Genomic DNA, 18,907 nt, shown 5'->3' with positions numbered 1-18,907 from the left:
AAGAAGTGTCTGTTTCTCCATAGCGTTTACACGGACCTGTAAACTGACTCCAGATCAGGTGCCAAGATGTCTGAAATCTGACTCCCTATCATGAAAAGTGCTGTAGATTGAGTTCTGTTTCACTCAGAGACAAAATTCCAACGGCTATAGAAACTAGAGAGTGTTTTCTATCCAATAATAGTAATAATATGCATATTGTACGAGCAAAAATTGAGTAGGAAGCTGTTTAATCTGTAATGCAATTTATGCTAATGAGAAAACAGCACCCCCTATAGTCGCAAGAAGTTTTAAACTATGCCACTTTATGTTTATATACCCTACATTACTCATCTCATATGTATATACTGTACTCTATACCATCTACTGCATCTTGCCTATGCCGTTCTGTACCATCACTCATTCATATATCTTTATGTACATATTCTTTATCCCTTTACACTTATGTGCATAAGGTAGTAGTTGTGGAATTGTTAGGTTAGATTACTCGTTGGTTATTACTGCATTGTCGGAACTAGAAGCACAAGCATTTCGCTACACTCGCATTAACATCTGCTAACCATGTGTATGTGACAAATAAAATTTGATTTGATGTAAAACACCCAATAATGCATGCAGAGCAGAATTAGGCCAAAATCCGCTAATTATCAAAATCCAGAAAAGAGCTGTTAACCTGTTGAGGATGGGGGCGCTGTTGTGACTATTTATGCTAATCGTGTAATTTTTGAAACGGCTTCCCACAAAATCCTTGATCGTACAATATGCATATTATTATTATTATTGGATAGAAAACAGTCTATAGTTTCTATAGGAGTTGAAATTTTGTCTCTAAGTGGAACAGAGCCCATTCTACAGCAATTTCCCTGACATGGAGTCAGATTTCAGAAATTTTGGCCCCTGATCTGGAGTCAGTTAAAAGGGCACTGTTATTGCTATGAGTATACGGACACTGCTTACGTCTTCCCCTGGATGCCTTTACGTGATGACGATTTGAATGGGGTCGATTGCGCGTTCACAGGCACTATAAATTAAAAAAACCTGTAGCTAGCAAGTCTTTTCTTGCTGCGTAATGCGCCTGGAGGACATCGACCCGCACTTGTTCCAAGCATTAGTGGAGGGAGTAATATTACTCTGGTCATGTTTCTACTCGTTATGGGAGTTAAAAACATCATAAGGTAGTTAATTTAAAGCGTTTTATAGCAATTTATATCCGTTTAGTGCGATTTTGGGACATTTATTTCTGAAACGCTGTGAATTGCTGGGCACGCTACCAGTTCATCCCGAACGCAGTTGGCATTTCCACATGGCAAGAGGACAGCTTTCCACCAAAAGACGATTGGACCCAAGAAAGGATCCTTTGCCCAAGATACTGATGGAAGAACAGCTCAAAGTAGGACATTTTTATTATGATAAATCGTGTTTCTGTCGAAAAATGTTAGTGGCTTAGGACGCCATGTTTTTTGACGTAGCTTCGCTTGGCGCAAACTGTATTGAAAAGTAAGGATAATTTAAAAAATGTAATTCCGCGATTGTATTAAGAATTAAATTGTCTATCAATCCCTGTCCACCCTATATTTTTTAGTCACGTTTATGAGTATTTATGTATAAGAGTAGATCACTGTCTAATATGGCGCACGGACATTTTCTCACCAGCTGGGCTACATTTCACATTGTCTAACCATGATTTTGGTGGCTAAATATAAACATTTTCGATCAAACTCTATATGGATTGTGTAATATGATGTTACAGGAGTGTCATCTGAAGAATTCTGAGAAGGTTAGTGAAAAAATTTATATATTTTGGCGATGTTGACTTTTATCGCTCACTTTGGCTAGAATCAATGCTGGGCTGCTATGTGCTATGTGCTATGCTAATATAACGATTTATTGTGTTTTCGCTGTAAGACACTTAGAAAATCTGAAATATTGTCTGTATTCACAGGATCTGTGTCTTTCGATTAGTGTATGCTGTGTGTTTTTACGAAATGTTTGATGATTAGTAAGTAGGTTAACACGTTGCTCTATGTAGTTTTTCTAGTCCATTTGTGACGGTGGGTGCAATTGTAACCTATGCCATCTACCTGAAATATGCACTTTTTTCTAACAAAACCTATCCCATACCATAAATATGTTATCAGACTGTCATCTGATGAGTTTTTTTCTTGGTTAGGGGCTATAAATATCTTAGTTTAGCCGAATTGGTGATAGCTACTGGTGTTGGTGGACAAATAAAAGATGGTGGATTATGCTAATGTGTTTTTAGGTAATAGATGTACATCTTTACATATTGTGTCTTCCCTGTAAAACATTTTAAAAATCGGACATGTTGGCTGGATTCACAAGATCTGTGTCTTTCATTAGCTGTATTGGACTTTAATGTGTGAAAGTTAAATATTTAAAATTATTATTTTTTTTTTAATTTCGCGGCACTGGTTTTTCAGTGGGGGTGGGGGGGGAGTGCCGCTAGCGGCACCCTCATCCTAGACAGGTTAAATTCTACAACCACCTAAAAGGAAGCGATTCTCAAACCTTCCATAACAAAGCCATCACCTACAGAGAGATGAACCTGGAGAAGAGTACCCTAAGCAAGCTGGTCCTGGGGCTCTGTTCACAAACACAAACAGCCTCCACAGAGCCCCAGGACAGCAACACAATTAGACCCAACCAAATCATGAGAAAGGGGTTGGGTATATGATGAGAGTATAAGGAAGAAAGCATCAGAGGAAAGATACAGCATCCTAATCAGATGACCTGTCTTTGAAATTATCTCTTGGAGGTCAAAGCACAGCAGCAGAAAGGTTTGGACTTTATTTTTCACACAGACAGACAGGCGGATATGGCACTGGAGGGGCCACCAGGCAGCACATACAGGCAGCTATCTTTCCTCTATCAGGTATGCCAACCCATCTGTCAGACTGGTGGCAGTCTCTCTCTCTTTATCCATCTCTCTCTAGTGTGAGGTCATGGTCAAGCAGCAGGTCTGAGCTGGACCTCTCAGTCTGTGACCCAGAAAGAGCCAGGCCATAAAAACACACACACACACACACACACACACACACACACACACACACACACACACACACACACACACACACACACACACACACACACACACACACACACACACACACACACACACACACAAACACACACACATTCACACACACACACACACATAGAAACAGGTACACGCACACACACACGCACACACACACAAACATTGCCAGGCCGAGTCCAAGGTCCTGAGGGAGGAGCAGGACAGTGAAACACAACATACGCCAACACATGACCTTGTCCTGGAGGGGTGGCCCGTGCCCTGTGCTCCATGCCCCACTCAGGCCTGGCATGGTGGGCAGAGAGAGGGCACCAGATGGGCCTGGTAATGTGTTTGGCATGGTGAGAGGCGTGATGTGTGTGTAGGTACCTCACCTCTCACCACTATCTCCAGGTGACACCATGAGCCACCAGTGTGTGTGTTTGTGGGAGGGAAGGGTGTGTGGGGATGTGTGTGTGCGTACGTGTCTTTGTGTGTGTCAGAGAGAGAGGTGTGTGTTTGTGTGTGTGTGTGTGTGTGTCTTTGTGTGTGTGAGAGAGAGGTGTGTGTGTAGGGGGTTAGTTCATTAACAACACTGCAGGGGCCATAGGGGAAGAAGGGATGGAGGGATGGGGCTATGGAGAGAGGAGGGGTGCTATCAACAACTCCATTTGGTATAAAAGGCTTTAGCTGCAGATGCTGTGATACTTTGGTTTGTGTGGGAAGAAGTCATGGGATCTATAGCTCCTTACAGCTGAGTGGCGCAGCGGTCTAAGGCACTGCATCTCAGTGCAAGAGGCATCACTGCAGCCCCTGGCTTGAAATCAGGCTGCATCACATCCGGCCGCGATTAGGAGTCCCATAGGGTGGTGCACAATTGGCACAGCGTTGTCCAGGTTTGGCCGGGGTAGGCCATCATTGTAAATAAGAATTTGTTCTTCACTGACTTGCCTAGTTAAAAAGGTTAAATCAATAAATCAATAAGTAATAATAATCAGTGGCTTGTATACACTACTTGAAAGTGTGTCAGAATACAATATTTGTATTAGATGTAGGTAACAGGTTTATAATTAAAAGCATATTTTGTAAGGCTCAGACATTTTAGCATCTTCCCATAGACACAAACACACACAACCTAATCATCATGTCAACACACATGGCAGAGAGAGCAGTACACCCACAAAGGCACCACGAGTTTAAAGAAAAACTATTCAAACGTATAAAGACAAAAACAAAGGGAAAACAACACAATCCTATTTCATTCTTCAATCACTATGATGTTCTGGTCAACAGCAGACACAGCTTTCTATTGTCTGTCTCCATTCAAAAGGAGAGCCGGCCCAAGCATGCACAGATTACACCTGAAGCATGAGGACCTGCAGCGAGTGGTAAACTTCATCAACAACTACGCAGAGGATAATGCAGTACTATTACCAGGATGCCTTCCAGGAAACAAACCCTTGGTGGAAAGCTGCTGTCATCCCATGTGACAAAAGCAGTAGTGTGGCGTCTCTACAAGGAATCGATGACAACACTTGGTATGTAAATCATAAACACATTTGATTATATAATTGTCCTCCAACATGACTGGCACTACTTTTATTGATCTCACATTTTTTTGTGTGTTATTTCCTGTTTTACAGCTTCAATGCTCTGGAGCCTGGTGTTGTTGTTGCTAAGAAGCGTTCAGACTCAGTCAGGATCAGGTTTCAGCTGCTGTGCCACGCTGACATCCTTCCTCCCATAGATGGTCTGCCTGTACAAGCACCACCTGGACTGGACACAGCTAGACAAACGTATCTTTTTGAGAAGATCAGGGAGTTTTGCGACAAAGAGGCTATGGACATCACATGCCCTGCACCAAAGTAAAGGGCAGGACAGAAACGGGCTCTCCGAATGTAGATTCCTTTGTTCATGCGTGGTTCGGATGGACCAGTCACCAGCGCTATCTGCAGTGCCTCTATTCAACTGACTCACTCCTAACACACATGACAGACGTTGCTGCTACTATTTATTTTTTTATCCTGCTGCTCAGCCACTTTACCTCTATTTGTATGCATATAACTACCTTGTCTATCACTGATATTGTTATTGATATTGTTCTTGTATATACTGTATATTATTTTATTGATATTGTTCTTGTATATACTGTATATTATTTTATTGATATTGTTCTTGTACATACTGTATATTATTTTCTTTATATTGACACTATCTGTTTCTGATATTGCTACTATGCAAATAACAATTTGTCTGTACTGTTTACACCTTCTGTAGAGACCCATCCACTTAGCAATATGTGGCTGGGAGATATAGCCTTTCTTTCACATGACCCATCAATTTAGTGTCTTTCACATGACCCATCAATTTAGTGTCTTTCACAAGACCCATCAATTTAGTGTCTTTCACAAGACCCATCAATTTAGTGTCTTTCACAAGACCCATCAATTTAGTGTCTTTCACATGACCCATCAATTTAGTGTCTTTCACAAGACCCATCAATTTAGTGTCTTTCACATGACCCATCAATTTAGTGTCTTTCACAAGACCCATCAATTTAGTGTCTTTCACAAGACCCATCAATTTAGTGTCTTTCACAAGACCCATCAATTTAGTGTCTTTCACAAGACCCATCAATTTAGTGTCTTTCACAAGACCCATCAATTTAGTGTCTTTCACAAGACCCATCAATTTAGTGTCTTTCACATGACCCATCAATTTAGTGTCTTTCACAAGACCCATCAATTTAGTGTCTTTCACAAGACCCATCAATTTAGTGTCTTTCACAAGACCCATCAATTTAGTGTCTTTCACAAGACCCATCAATTTAGTGTCTTTCACAAGACCCATCAATTTAGTGTCTTTCACAAGACCCATCAATTTAGTGTCTTTCACAAGACCCATCAATTTAGTGTCTTTCACAAGACCCATCACAAGCGAGTGAGTAAGCGTCATTTAATATTCATAAAATATTTTTATCTGGATACTTTCTATTTACCTGGAATGTTTCCTTCTTGTAGGCTACTACTTTTGCCACTTTTAATCTTTACTTCACTACTCACTGTTTAGCACATGACCTCACATGTGAATCCTTAAAGAGATGGGTGGGGCTAAGGCTTAAGGTGTGAACGATGCTGAATGGGTGTAGACTAAGGAGAGCTCTCCAGTAGATACCAAAAATTCAAGGGCCATTTTCTCAAAAGTGAAGTTAAAAGTTTATCAACTTTCAAAGCAGAATTACTTTCCTATTATTCCTCGAAAACAGTGTATGATATACATTTCTTTTAGCTCTGAGCCTCTGATTTTATCCAATGTAAAAAACACAATTAAAAAATTTGCTACATAAGACCAAATCTAGGCGGTTGGTCACATATGTGTACCTACCATAGGAGTCCCCTCGAAGCCTACCATTGACTATGTACATACCCAGTGTCCGAGAGAGCTGCAGGAGTTTTTATAGGACCAGTTTTTATTGGTTATGATGTCATAGTTGTGTCTAGGGGGGAATAGGGGGGAGGGAACGCTGTCACCTCCAGGCAGGTGTTTGTCCCCCTGTGTGCTGAGGGTGTCAGGTTCTTGTCCAGTTCTGGCATTTATGTCGCCACAGACTAGTACATGTCCCTGGGCCTGGAAATTGTTGATCTCCCCCTCTAGGATGGAGAAGCTGTCACTATTAAAGTATGTGGATTCTATTGCGGGGATATATGTAGCACACATTAGGACATTTTTCTCTGATGAGATCATTTCAATATTAATTTCAAGCCATATGTAAAATGTTCCTGTTTTGACTAATTTAATAGAGTGGGTTAGGTCTGTTCTATACCAAATTAGCATACCCCCTGAGTCTCTTCCCTGTTTCACACCTGGTAGATTGGTGGATGGGACAACCAGCTCTCTGTAACCTAGAGAGCAACCAGTGGGTCCGTCTCCTTAATGTTTCTTGTAGGATGAAGTCTGACCTTGTATATTCCAGGATGAGATAGTAAAAGCTTTGTGTTCCATAGTGTCTAGTGTCTAGTGTTGTTGTGGTTTAGGCCCGGACCATCACAGTAGATGTGAGCAAAGCATGTTGAGCATCTGAAACATACCTCTTAGGTTGCAGAATGGGGCTTGAGCCTGTTGCTCTGTTTCTCTCTCTCCAGCCTGAGCTGTCAATCATGTTCAACTGTTTACCCCCCGGCCCCTCCCCTTAACACGGCTCCTGGCTGCTAATTGGCCCACACGCTCAACAATTTACTACTCAATTTGTCAGGCCCTGGAGTACCGCTCTGTGAGCTGCTAGCCATGCCTTGTCAGCACTTAGAAAGCCGAAGTGGTGAGAACGCCTGCAGGGTAGGGAAACAGAATGTGTGTCCCAAACGGCACCCTATTCCCTATATAGTACACTATTACTGTACACAGTACCCCGTATGGGCTCTGGTCAAAGGTAGCGCACTATATAGGGAATAGGGTGCCATTTGAGATGCACACAGAGTAACATAATACTGGTGCTGAGATGAAAGACTGAAACAACGTATGGAAGTCCATTAAAAGCCTCTTTTGGATACGGAATAATTAGTTGTAATGTAGAAATCATAATAATAATCATAATCATAATGATAATCATAATGATAATCATAAGTGCTCAGCACGGTCATAATGACATCATTTGGATGTGGTGTAATGAGAGACATTATCTTTGATCTATGATTGATCTGGGAGAATGAGAGAGACAAGGAGATAGGGAGGGGATGGGTAGGAAGGGAGGGAGAGAGAGAGGGAGAGGGAGGGAGAGCGGGATGAGGGATGGAGGGAAAGGGGGAGCGAGAGAGAGAAGGGGAAGAGAGTGAGAAAGTGTGTGAGGGGGTTAGAGAGAGCGAGAGATAACAAGAGAAAGAGGGAAAGAGAGAGAAAGCTAGCAAGAGAGCGCTGAGCAATCAACCAGGTTTCCCATGGAACACATTTCCAGAAAGTGGGGGATGGAGCGTGAAGAGAGAGAACCCATAATGTCTCTAAATGCACAACAGAAACATCATATTAACCCAGTATATAATTGTTGGTCTGGAATGAAGAATGTGCAACCAAGCATACACAGAGCAGAGCTTACACAGTATTTATGAGCTCCAAGTGAACTGTGCACTCCAATTCACCCCGCAAAACATATTGCACTATACGCATCTCTGAGGATCTGAGTAGCTGATGCATTAAATGTTGGTATGGGATGAATAACAGCTCCATTGTTTTGTACTCAATCTTTTATTCCGCCAGTATACAACCCCCCCCCCCCCCTCTCTCTTCCCTCACAGTTTATTTCTTTATCTCTGTCTTTATTTCTTCATTGTCTTTTGCCTGGCCGGAGGGCCCTCAGGTTGGCTCTAGCTCTCTTTCTGTTTACTCATTCTGAGAACGCCTGGACTCCTCTGGCCAAAGTAAATAAAACACACCTGTCTGCTCCCTGAGAGGGCTGCGTGTGCGTGTTTCATTGTGTGTGTGTGTGTGTGTGTGCGTGCGTGTGTGTAGAAGCTTCCAATCAATATTGCAGGGCGCTCTCTAAGCCGGAGGCCTTGCAGTCCAGAGTAGCTCGGGCAGGTGTGCGTGTATGTGTGTGTGTGTGTGTGTGTGTATAGCCCAGCCTAGGCAGACGGAGATGGAGTTTCAGTGAGAGGGTTAGGATTGTGTCTCTCCCCCTCTAGAACAGGCTCAACAAAGGGCACATGGTGAGAGAGGTATCTGCATCTGCCATGATAACGGCCTGACGATATAAGAAGTGTACGGACAAAGGTCTTGTGAAGAAGGTGATATGGGATAGTATACTGCTCAGCACTAACTATCTGTGAGACTATGTGTGTCCTTAAGGTGTCTGGTCTGACGTGTCATCCATTGTGAGACTGATACAACAACCCTGAGTCATTCACCGGATTAGAGGGCACCTTGGGGTTTCACCATGCAGCCTCACACATACAGATTTAAATAGGAGATACATATATAATCAGGGACACCTGCTCTGAGTTAACAACAAGTATGAGTGAGTGAGTGTGTGCGTGCGTGCGTGCGTGCGTGCGTGCGCGCGCGCGCGTGTGTGTGTGTGTGTGTGTGTGTGCATAGTTGTGCGTGTGCTTATGTTTGCTTGATTGACACTACTAAACACAGTAGGTGATCACACTGTGGCCCAGCTGTCCTACCACGGGACATGTGATGGGGAGGGAATCTTTTCTTCACAAAGGAACCATGGTTGACAACCTACTGTGTATCCCTAAGGCTCTAAGCCAATCAGTGGACAGACCCAGCCAATTCAGTTACTGCAGCAGTCTCACTCAAACATAACCATAGGCACACAAGCTGTCAGAGAGAGAGAGAGAGAGAGAGGGAGAGGGAGAGAGAGAGAAATAAAGGGAGATCGAGAGAAAGGGGGGAGATATAGAGAGAACAGAGAGAGACAGAGCGAGATAAAGAGAGAAAGAGAAACACAAATAAAAGAATGCAACAGACAGTGAGCATCTATACTTGACATGCATAATTCCTTCCGTCCCAGGCGTGGGCCTGTACCAGATGGCTGAGTGGTGTAAATATGGCCAACTTGACCCAATGAAACAGATCACCAAATCAGCCAGGCCCACACTGTTCATGGTTAATTACACCACCACCCGTTATGGGGAGCCTTGACCGTGTTAAACTCATAACTGATTAAGAACTCCACTCACAGCAGAAAATGTTTTTTTTTTGCAATCACACCACGGTATGGTTTCTATTTCCCAACACATGAACTCTGGGACAGGCCACACCATGTCACTTGGTGTGTTGTTTAAGCTGTTACAGTAAATATGTTGAGAGTGTGGTTTAAGAGCCTGCTGGTCAGTGGATCTGTGGTTTGTGGTTCTGATAGTGACCCAGGCTTCACTGAGCAACCTGACCCTCTTAACTCCTCCCACTCAATTATTAATTTCAGTGGAGAGAGGCAGAGCATGCTTTAGAATTAGCATCAGTGAATGTTACCACACACAAATACACTATATACACAAAAGTATGTGGACACAGCTTCAAAATAGTGCATTTGGCTATTTCAGATACATCCGTTGCTGACAGGTGTATAAAATCGAGCACATAGCCATGCAATCTCCATAGACAAACATTGGCAGTAGAATGGCCTTGCTGAAGAGCTCAATTACTTTCAAAGTGGCACCGTCATATGATGCCACCTTTCCAATAAGTCAGTTCGTAAAATTTCTGCCCTGCTAGACCTGCCCCGGTCAACTGTAAGTGCTGTTATTATGAAGTGGAATCGTCTAGGAGCAACAACGGCTCAGCCGCGAAGTGGTAGACCACACAAACTCACAGAATGGGACCGGCGAGTGCTGAAGCTCGTAGAACTTAAATATCGTATGTCCTCGGCTGCAACACTCACTACTGAGTTCCAAACTGCCTCTGGAAGTAACGTCAACACAATAACTGTCGAGAGCTTCATGAAATGGGTTTCCATGGCCGAGCAGCAGCACACAAGGCTAAGATCACAATGCGCAATGCCATGCGTCGGCTGGAGGGGTGTAAAACTCGCTGCCATTGAACTCTGGAACAGTGGAAACGCGTTCTCTGGCATGATGAATCACGCTTCACCATCTGGCAGTCCAATGGATGAATCTGGGTTTGGCGGATGCCAGGAGAACACTACCTGCCCCAATGCATAGTGACAAATATAAAGCTTGGTGGAAGAGGAATAATGGTCTGGGGCTGTTTTTCATGGTTTAGGCACCTTAGTTCCAGGCAAGGGAAATCTTAACACTACAGCATACAATGACATTCTAGATGATTCTGTGCTTCCTACTTTGTGGCAACAGTTTGGGGAAGGCCCTTTCCTGTTTCAGCATGACAATCCCCCCGTGTACAAAGGGAGGTCCATACAGAAATGATTTTTCTAGATCGGTGTGGCACAGAGCCCTGACCTCAACCCCATCGGACACCTTTGGGATGTATTGGAACGCTGACTGCAAGCCAGGCCTAATTGCCCCAACATCAGTGCCCAACCTCACGAATGCTCTTGTAGCTGAATGGAAGCAAGTCCCCACAGCAATGTTCCAACATCTTGTGGAAAGCCTTCCCATAAGAGTGGAGGCTGTTATAGCAGTAAAGGGGGACCAACTCCATATTAAGGCCATGATTTTGGAATGGGATATTTGACGAGCAGGTGTCCACATACTTTTGGTCATGTAGTGCATGTGCAAGAGCTCATCCAGACAAGTACACACACAGTTTACCACTCCAATGTAATTCAGGGGACTTGGAAAGATAAAATAATATATTTCATAGTGTGTGAGAGAGAGAGAGAGAGAGAGAGAGAGAGAGAGAGAGAGAGAGAGAGAGAGAGAGAGAGAGAGAGAGAGAGAGAGAGGAGAGAGAGAGAGAGAGAGAGAGAGAGAGAGAGAGAGAGAGAGAGAGAGAGAGAGAGAGAGAGAGAGAGAGAGAGGAGAGAGAGAGAGAGAGAGAGGAGAGATAGAGAGAGAGAGAGAGAGAGAGAGAGAGAGAGAGAGAGAGAGAGAGAGAGAGAGAGAGAGAGAGAGAGTGAAGTAGAGTCATCCTACAGGACAGATAGGACTGATAGTAAAAAGAGAGAAGGGCAGGATCAGAACAAAGGGAGCAGGAGGAGAGGAGGAGAGAAGAGGAGGAGAGGAGGAGAGAAGAGGAGGAGGAGGAGGAGGAGGAGGAGGAGGAGGAGGAGGAGGAGAGGAGCAGAGCAGGAGAGGAGAGGAGGAGGAGGAGGAGAGGAGGAAAGGAGAGGAGAGGAGGAGAGGAGGAGAGGAAGGGAGGAGAGGAGGAGGAGGAGGAGTAGAAGGAAATGAGCCATTGAGACGAGACAGGTTAGAGACAAGACAGGGCAGGTACAGACACACAGACACACGACACACAGACACACGTACACACACATACAGTCTGTTTGGGTGGCTGGCTCCTTAATACTCAGGAGAGCAGAAGGAGAGGGAGAGCGGAACAAGGAGAGGGGGAGAGATGGAGAAGGGCAGAAAATAGAGATAGCAAACAAGAACAGCACAGTGACAGGTGTTCAGCTTCTATCTAGGGGGAGAGGAGGGGAGCGAGAGAAAAAGAGAAGAGTGAGTGGAAGAGAGAAGAGCAAGAGAAATGGGATGAATATGAAGCCAGGCAGCAGTGAAAACACAATGACGGAAAGAAGGAAAGATAATATCTAGAGAGAAAAAAATAGATTTTTACCGCGATGGAACCCCAGACAGATGGTCTGGAAAGAAACTAGCCATTGATTCCAGCCCTAGTCCTAGTACACTACCACACAACACACAACAAGAACACACTATACTTATTAAAAAGCCTAACAATAAACTCAACAAAAAATGTCTCATTAAATAATGCTAAGAATAAAAGTATATTATAAAACCTCCTCCTCTCAATTTTGCACAACAGTGTTACAAAAAACAACATAAATCAGAGGACATTAACACCCACAGGCACCAGGCAGGACAGCAACACCCACAGGCACCAGGCAGGACAGCAACACCCACAGGCACCAGGCAGGACAGCAACACCCACAGGCACCAGGCAGGACAGCAACACCCACAGGCACCAGGCAGGACAGCAACACCCACAGACACCAGGCAGGACAGCAACACCCACAGGCACCAGGCAGGACAGTAACACCCACAAACACTAAGGCAGTACAGCAACACCCACAGGCACCAGGCAGAATAGTGCAGCTTTCAACAGTCAACAATGGTTTCCCTGTCATATCCTTACAGTCCTGAGGGTAAGAGGTCAGTGTGTGTGTGCGTGCGTGCGGGCGGGAGCATGAATGTGTGTGTGTGTGTTTTCAGTCCTAATGGTCCTGAGGGTAAGAGGTCAGTGTGTGTGTGTGTGCGTGCGGGCGGAAGCATGCATGTGTGTGTGTGTTTTCAGTCCTAATGGTCCTGAGGGGAGAGAGGTCCGTCTCAGTCAACTGACGCTTCATTCAGGGGCACGGAGAATGACTGACAGGTCACACACACACCTACACACCTACACACACACACACACACACACACACACCTACACACACACACACACACACACACACACACACACACACACACACACACACACACACACACACACACACACACACACACACACACACACACACACACACACACACACACACACACACATACACACACACACACACACACACATACACACACACACACACACACACACGAGCCCATAGGGGATAGGATGCCATTTAGAACGCTGGCTCTGTGTCATCCTCCTTCACTCCTAACGGCTCCTAAACTGCCATTTTGGTTCCCTGTCTGATAGACTGAGGCTGTCCCAAATGCCCCCCTATTCCTTACAGTGCACTACTTTTGACAAGAGCCATATGGTCCTTAGTGAAAAGTAGCGCAACTAAATGATTCTCTGGACTGAGAGGGGAGCTCTAGTATGATCAACCCTCTGAACTCTCTCCAGTCTCCAGTGCTCATCTAGTGAACATCATTTAACCCTGGAGGAGGGGGGTATTATGGATTTATTTTGGTGTTGAAATGAACAGTAAGAGGTGGAGGGAAGTACAAGCCAGTTACAGTCAAAGAAGAAATATACACTGTTGTAGGTATAATATCTAGGTCTCCAAGGTTGTGTAAACTCATTGTTGAAATAAGATATGTAATTGGGTTTGTGAGAAACCAATTGATGGTGCCATCTGAAGCTGGAAGGAATTGATGCGCTTGGCATAGCAGCCATCTCACCTCATTTGTTGTAAATTAAACTGTCGCTGTTTTAACAATGTGATGTAATTATGTGACAAGTTCCTTTTCTCCTCTCAGAGGATTCAGGTATGTAGTCGTGGGTGTGAGAGAGAAAAAAGAGGAGAGAGAGGAAGAGAGAAACAGACAGAGATGTAAAGAGAGAAAGACATGAGAGCTCATCTCAAGGTGAGAGAGAGATATGCGCATGTGTGAGTGTGTGCGTACGTGCATGTGTGTGTCAGAGATGTTTGCGTGGTCTGGGGCTGGCAGGTTATCATTTGTCAGCACTGTCTGCAGGTGGCATGGTCCTCATCCATTGAGTGACCTGCCTCCAGTCATCCATCACCCCACTGCCTCTCCTTCCACCCATCCATCTTTCCCTGCCTTTAATTCTGCACTGTGACTGTGTTTGTGTGTGTGTGTGTATGTGTGTGTGTGTGCATGGGTGCGTTTGTGTGTGTGTGTGTGCGTGTAAATCTCTGTAACCTCTACTGTATATCTTGCTGTCTGTTTGCACTTAGTGTTTGCTATTGCCTGCTGTCTTGAGGACAGTGAGAAACTATTCTCTGTACTGTACAGCATAACATAGGGAGGAGCATATTCTCCCCCTGCAGATTCAACTAGCAGGGCTCCACTATATAAACTAAACTATGGGCCTCCCGAGTGGCGCAGTGGTCTGAGGCACTGCATCGCAGTGCTAGTTGTGCCACTAGAGATTCTGGGTTCGAGTCTAGGTTCTGTCGCAGCCGGCCGCGACCGGGAGACCCATGGGGCGGCGCACAATTGGCCCCCCTTGTGTTTCAGAGGAAGCACGGCTCTCGACCTTCGCCTCTCCCAAGTCCATACAGGAGTTGCAGCAATGAGACAAGACTGTAACTACCAATTGGATACCATGAAATTGGGGTGAAAAAGGGGTAAAAAAATGATTATAAAAAAATAAACACCAAAAAATAAACTATGCCTGCTTTCACCTCGGAATAGAGCCAGGGAATACTCAAAGAGATGGGCAAAGTGAGTGGAGGGATGGACAGAGGCACCCTGGGGTCTAAATAATGAGGTAGGCAGAGATGTTTGTTCACCCCGGGAGAAAGAGAGAAAGAGGGAGAGAGATGTTTACTCAGCATTCAGATTTGCACAGGAAAAGGACCTCAAGATGCAATGAGTCTTCTAAAGCACCATAGAGCACCATTTGAGATCTTTCATGTGAGAAGAGGGGGCTAGAGAAGATAACTAGTCCATTTCTGCAACGCGTCAATTAAACCAAATCATCACCAGATGTAGATAGAGTGTGAACAAAATGAAGACAGCTGAGGTAATAGAAGGGGACAGGAAGAAAGGGCATGTCTAGTCAGGTGCTCAACAGAATGCATTCTACCAAAATGTCTTCCTCATTTATTAACACAACATCTAATAGCCATCATTGAAGGTCCATCTGTACAAGAGTAATTCTCAGCCGGCTTAAGCTTCACAAGGACATGGACTGGATATGTGAGAGAGTGATGTGATAGAGATCAATGCAACAACAGAGAACTGCATATGTTCTGTTAGCAACATGAACCTCTCCATTTTCCCAAGTGTTCCACATTCTGTTCTATTCTTTCTGTTCTGGTTTTAATTCTATGGATGTAACTCTCCGGCCCGGCCTAGTGAGCTCAGCTAACCGACGTGTCCCCATGCAGACTGACTGTGTGCCTGATGCTGAGGAGAAACAGGAGGGGATATAGCTGAGGTGGAGTTAAAAGGACACAGTTTTTAAGACAGAGAGAAATAGTGAGATATGGAGATTTAAAGAAAGACAGATGAAAAGAAGGAAGAAAAAGCTAAGGAGAGTTGGAGTTAAGAGGACAGGACACACACTGTGAGTTAGATAGTGAGAGAGGGATATAGCTAAAGAAAGAAAGAGAGAGGTAGAAGAAAAATCTAATAAATAAAGAGGGTGGTGCCATGGTGGCATGTCTCTCAGTGCATAGCCCCTGATTAATCTGCTCATTAGAATGGATCCCACGGCTGATTATTACATTAATAATCCATCGTGTGAAGGGCTGTCTGACTCAGAGAGAGAGCGAGAGAGAGAGAGAGAGAGAGAGAGAGAGAGAGAGAGAGAGAGAGAGAGAGAGAGAGAGAGAGAGAGAGAGAGAGAGAGAGAGAGAGAGAGAGAGAGAGAGAGAGAGAGGAGAAAGAGCAAGATAGAGAGGAGTCTCGCCTCGCCTCCTCTCCCAGACACAGATTAACCTGTTTTCCACAGGAGCCTGGCAGCCTGGAGAGTCCCGAACAGCCATGTACCTGCACCCATACCTGGGAACTCAGCTCTTACTGCTGGAGTTAGACCATGCACATATCTACACAGATACCTTAGGGCCATATAAGCCACGGCTGACCTTTGTTTATGACCCTGCACTTATACAATATGCTATAATCTCCAAAACTGTATTTCAGTCATTAAATTCTCCACAAAATGAAATCTGGGCGAGCACTGTTACTTATTGTACAAGGATCCATAGATTTCTACAACATTTACAATTAATTTACATATGACTTCACTCATAGTGAGGACTAGCTGAGTGTATAGAGAACTGGTATGCTGTCTCTATCCCAGGTCCCTGGCCTCATTACCTGGGGCCCCTGGGGGTCCCCTGACTCACACCTAGGAGGCCAACAAAACCTTCACAACCACTGCCTTAGAAACACTATATTGTGCCATAGGACCCGGGTCAAAAGTAGTGCACTATATAGGAAATAGTACTGTTTTACACCTGCTGTATCCTGTGCATGTGACAATAAAACAATGAAACTTTTGAACTATTTCCTATATAGTATCATTTCCCAACAATGCAGAATACAAGTAATACAACAGAGAAGAAAAACACGGGAAATATGAGAAGAAAAAAAACACCAGAACGCAAGTTATATCAGGTCAGTGAGAATAACAATATTTACAATGTGCATGGATACTGGAATGATTTAGGTAGGTGTGTACACTGAACAAAAGTATAAACTCAACATGCAACAATTTCAAAGATTTTACTGAGTTACAGTTCATATAAGGAAATCAGTCAATTGACATAAAACTATTTAGGCCCTAATCTATGTTTTTCACATGACTGGGAATACAGATATGCATCTCTTGGTAACAGATACCTTTAAAAAAAAGGTAGGGGCGTGGATCAGAAAACCAGTCAGTATCTGGTGTGACCACCATTTACCTCAGCACGACACATCTCCTTCGCATAGAGTTGATCAGGCTGTTGATTGTGGCCTGTGGAATGTTATCCCACTCCTCTTCGATGGCTGTGCGAAGTTGCTGGATATTGGTGGGAAATAGAACATGCTGTCGTACACGTCAAATCAGAGCATCCCAAACATGCTCAATGTGTGACATGTCTGGTGAGTATGCAGGCCATGGAAAAACTGGGACATTTTCAGTTTAAAGGAATTGTGTACAGATCCTTGAGACATGGGACAGTGCATTATCATGCTGAAACATGAGGTGAGGGTCGCGAATGAATGACACGACAATGGGCCTCAGGATCTCATCCTACGGTATCTTTGTGCATTCAAATTGCCATCGATAAAATGCAATTAAGTTCATTGTCCGTAGCTTAAGCCTGCCCATACCATAACCCCACCGCCACCATGGGACACTCTGTTCACAACGTTGACTTCAGCAAACCTCTCAACGCGATGCCATACATGCTGTCTGCCATATGCCTGGTACAGTTGAAACCAGGAGTCCACCGTGAAGATCACAATGGCCAGTGGCCATTGAACGGGAGCATTTTCCCACTGAAGTCGATTACGACGCCGAACTGCAGTCAGGTCAAGACCCTGGTGAGGATGACGAGCACGCAGATGAGCTTCCTTGAGACGGTTTCTGTCAGTTTGTGCAGAAATTCAGCTGTCCGTCCGGGTGGCTGGTCTCAGACGATCCCGCAGGTGAAGAAGCCGGACGTGGAGGTCCTGGGCTGGCGTAGTTACACGTGGTCTGTGGTTGTGAGGCCAGATGAATGTACTGCCAAATTCTCTAAAACGACAACGGCTTATGGTAGAGAAATGAACATTCAATTATCTGGCAACAACTCTGGTGGATATTCCTGCATTCAGCATGCCAATAGCATGGTCCCTCAAAACTTGAGACATCTGGTATTGTGTTGTGTGACAAACCTGCACATTTTAGAGTGGACTTTTATTGTCCCCAATACAATGTGCAGCTGTGTAATGATCATGCTCTTTAATCAGCTTCTTGATACACCACACCTGTCTGCTGAATGGATTGTCTTACTCACTAACAGGGATGTGAGAGAAATAAGCTTAAAACATGGGACCAACACTTTACATGTTGCGTTCATATTTTTGTTCAGTATCCATGTAAAACTGGCTGGTAGCAGGATAAATACTACTGGTAATAATAATCACTATGGTTATGTGGTGAGTGGGTGATGAGTGTGAGTGCATGTGTGTGTATGTATGTATGTATGTATGTATGTGTGTGTGTGGTGTCAGTAGTGAGTGTGTGAGTGTGGGTGTATGTGTGTATGTACGTATGTGTGTGTAGTGTGCATAAGAAGCGTGTCAGTGTAGGTGTGTGTGCCTGAGTGGGTAGAGACCTGTGGATGAGAGCGTGTGCTTGCCTGAGCGCGTGTCTCAGTGCAGGGACGAAGTGCAGATAGTCGGTGGGAGAGAGGGAGAGAGGGGGGGCAGTGGTAGTTACTGATAGTTTGTAGCTGGCTGTAGAGCACCTACAGATGGAATATCCAAATAAAGTGTTACTGAAAATGATCTTTGGAAAACTGCCATGTAGATGTACAGAGACATCTTCTTCACCCATCATTTCACCAAGGATGGAAGGGATGCTGTTTAGTAATTCACTAGTTTATATTATCTCCTAAATGTTTTAAAGGGGATAGGGGGAACTGTTTACTGGAAGACCGCACTGTAGAGCTGGGGAGTGTGAGGTTGTGATGACACTCTATTCCCTTTATAGTGCACTAATTTATAGTGTACGTATGTACACTTTAAAACTAATTTATAGTGCACTACTTTATAGTGCAGTACTTGTTACCAAAACAGTAGTGCACAATATAGGGAACAGGGTGCCATAGGGCCCTGGTCAAAAGCAGCGCACTATAAAGTGAATAGAGTGCAATTTGGAATGCAC

At 44.4% G+C, this 18,907-nt stretch overlaps 1 protein-coding gene across 1 annotated transcript in view; it reads right to left on the bottom strand.

Annotated features, from left to right (window-relative positions):
* erbb4b (erb-b2 receptor tyrosine kinase 4b) overlaps positions 1–18,907 on the bottom strand; it is a gene marked incomplete at its 5' end in the record, with an annotated part of 265,305 nt that overhangs the window by 47,093 nt on the left and 199,305 nt on the right.

This window comes from Salvelinus fontinalis, chromosome 23, assembly GCF_029448725.1.
Source record: "Salvelinus fontinalis isolate EN_2023a chromosome 23, ASM2944872v1, whole genome shotgun sequence".
NCBI classification, from domain to species: domain Eukaryota; kingdom Metazoa; phylum Chordata; class Actinopteri; order Salmoniformes; family Salmonidae; genus Salvelinus; species Salvelinus fontinalis.
The sequence above is the reverse complement of the archived record's forward strand: the minus strand, read 5'-3'. Positions and strand labels throughout refer to the sequence as shown.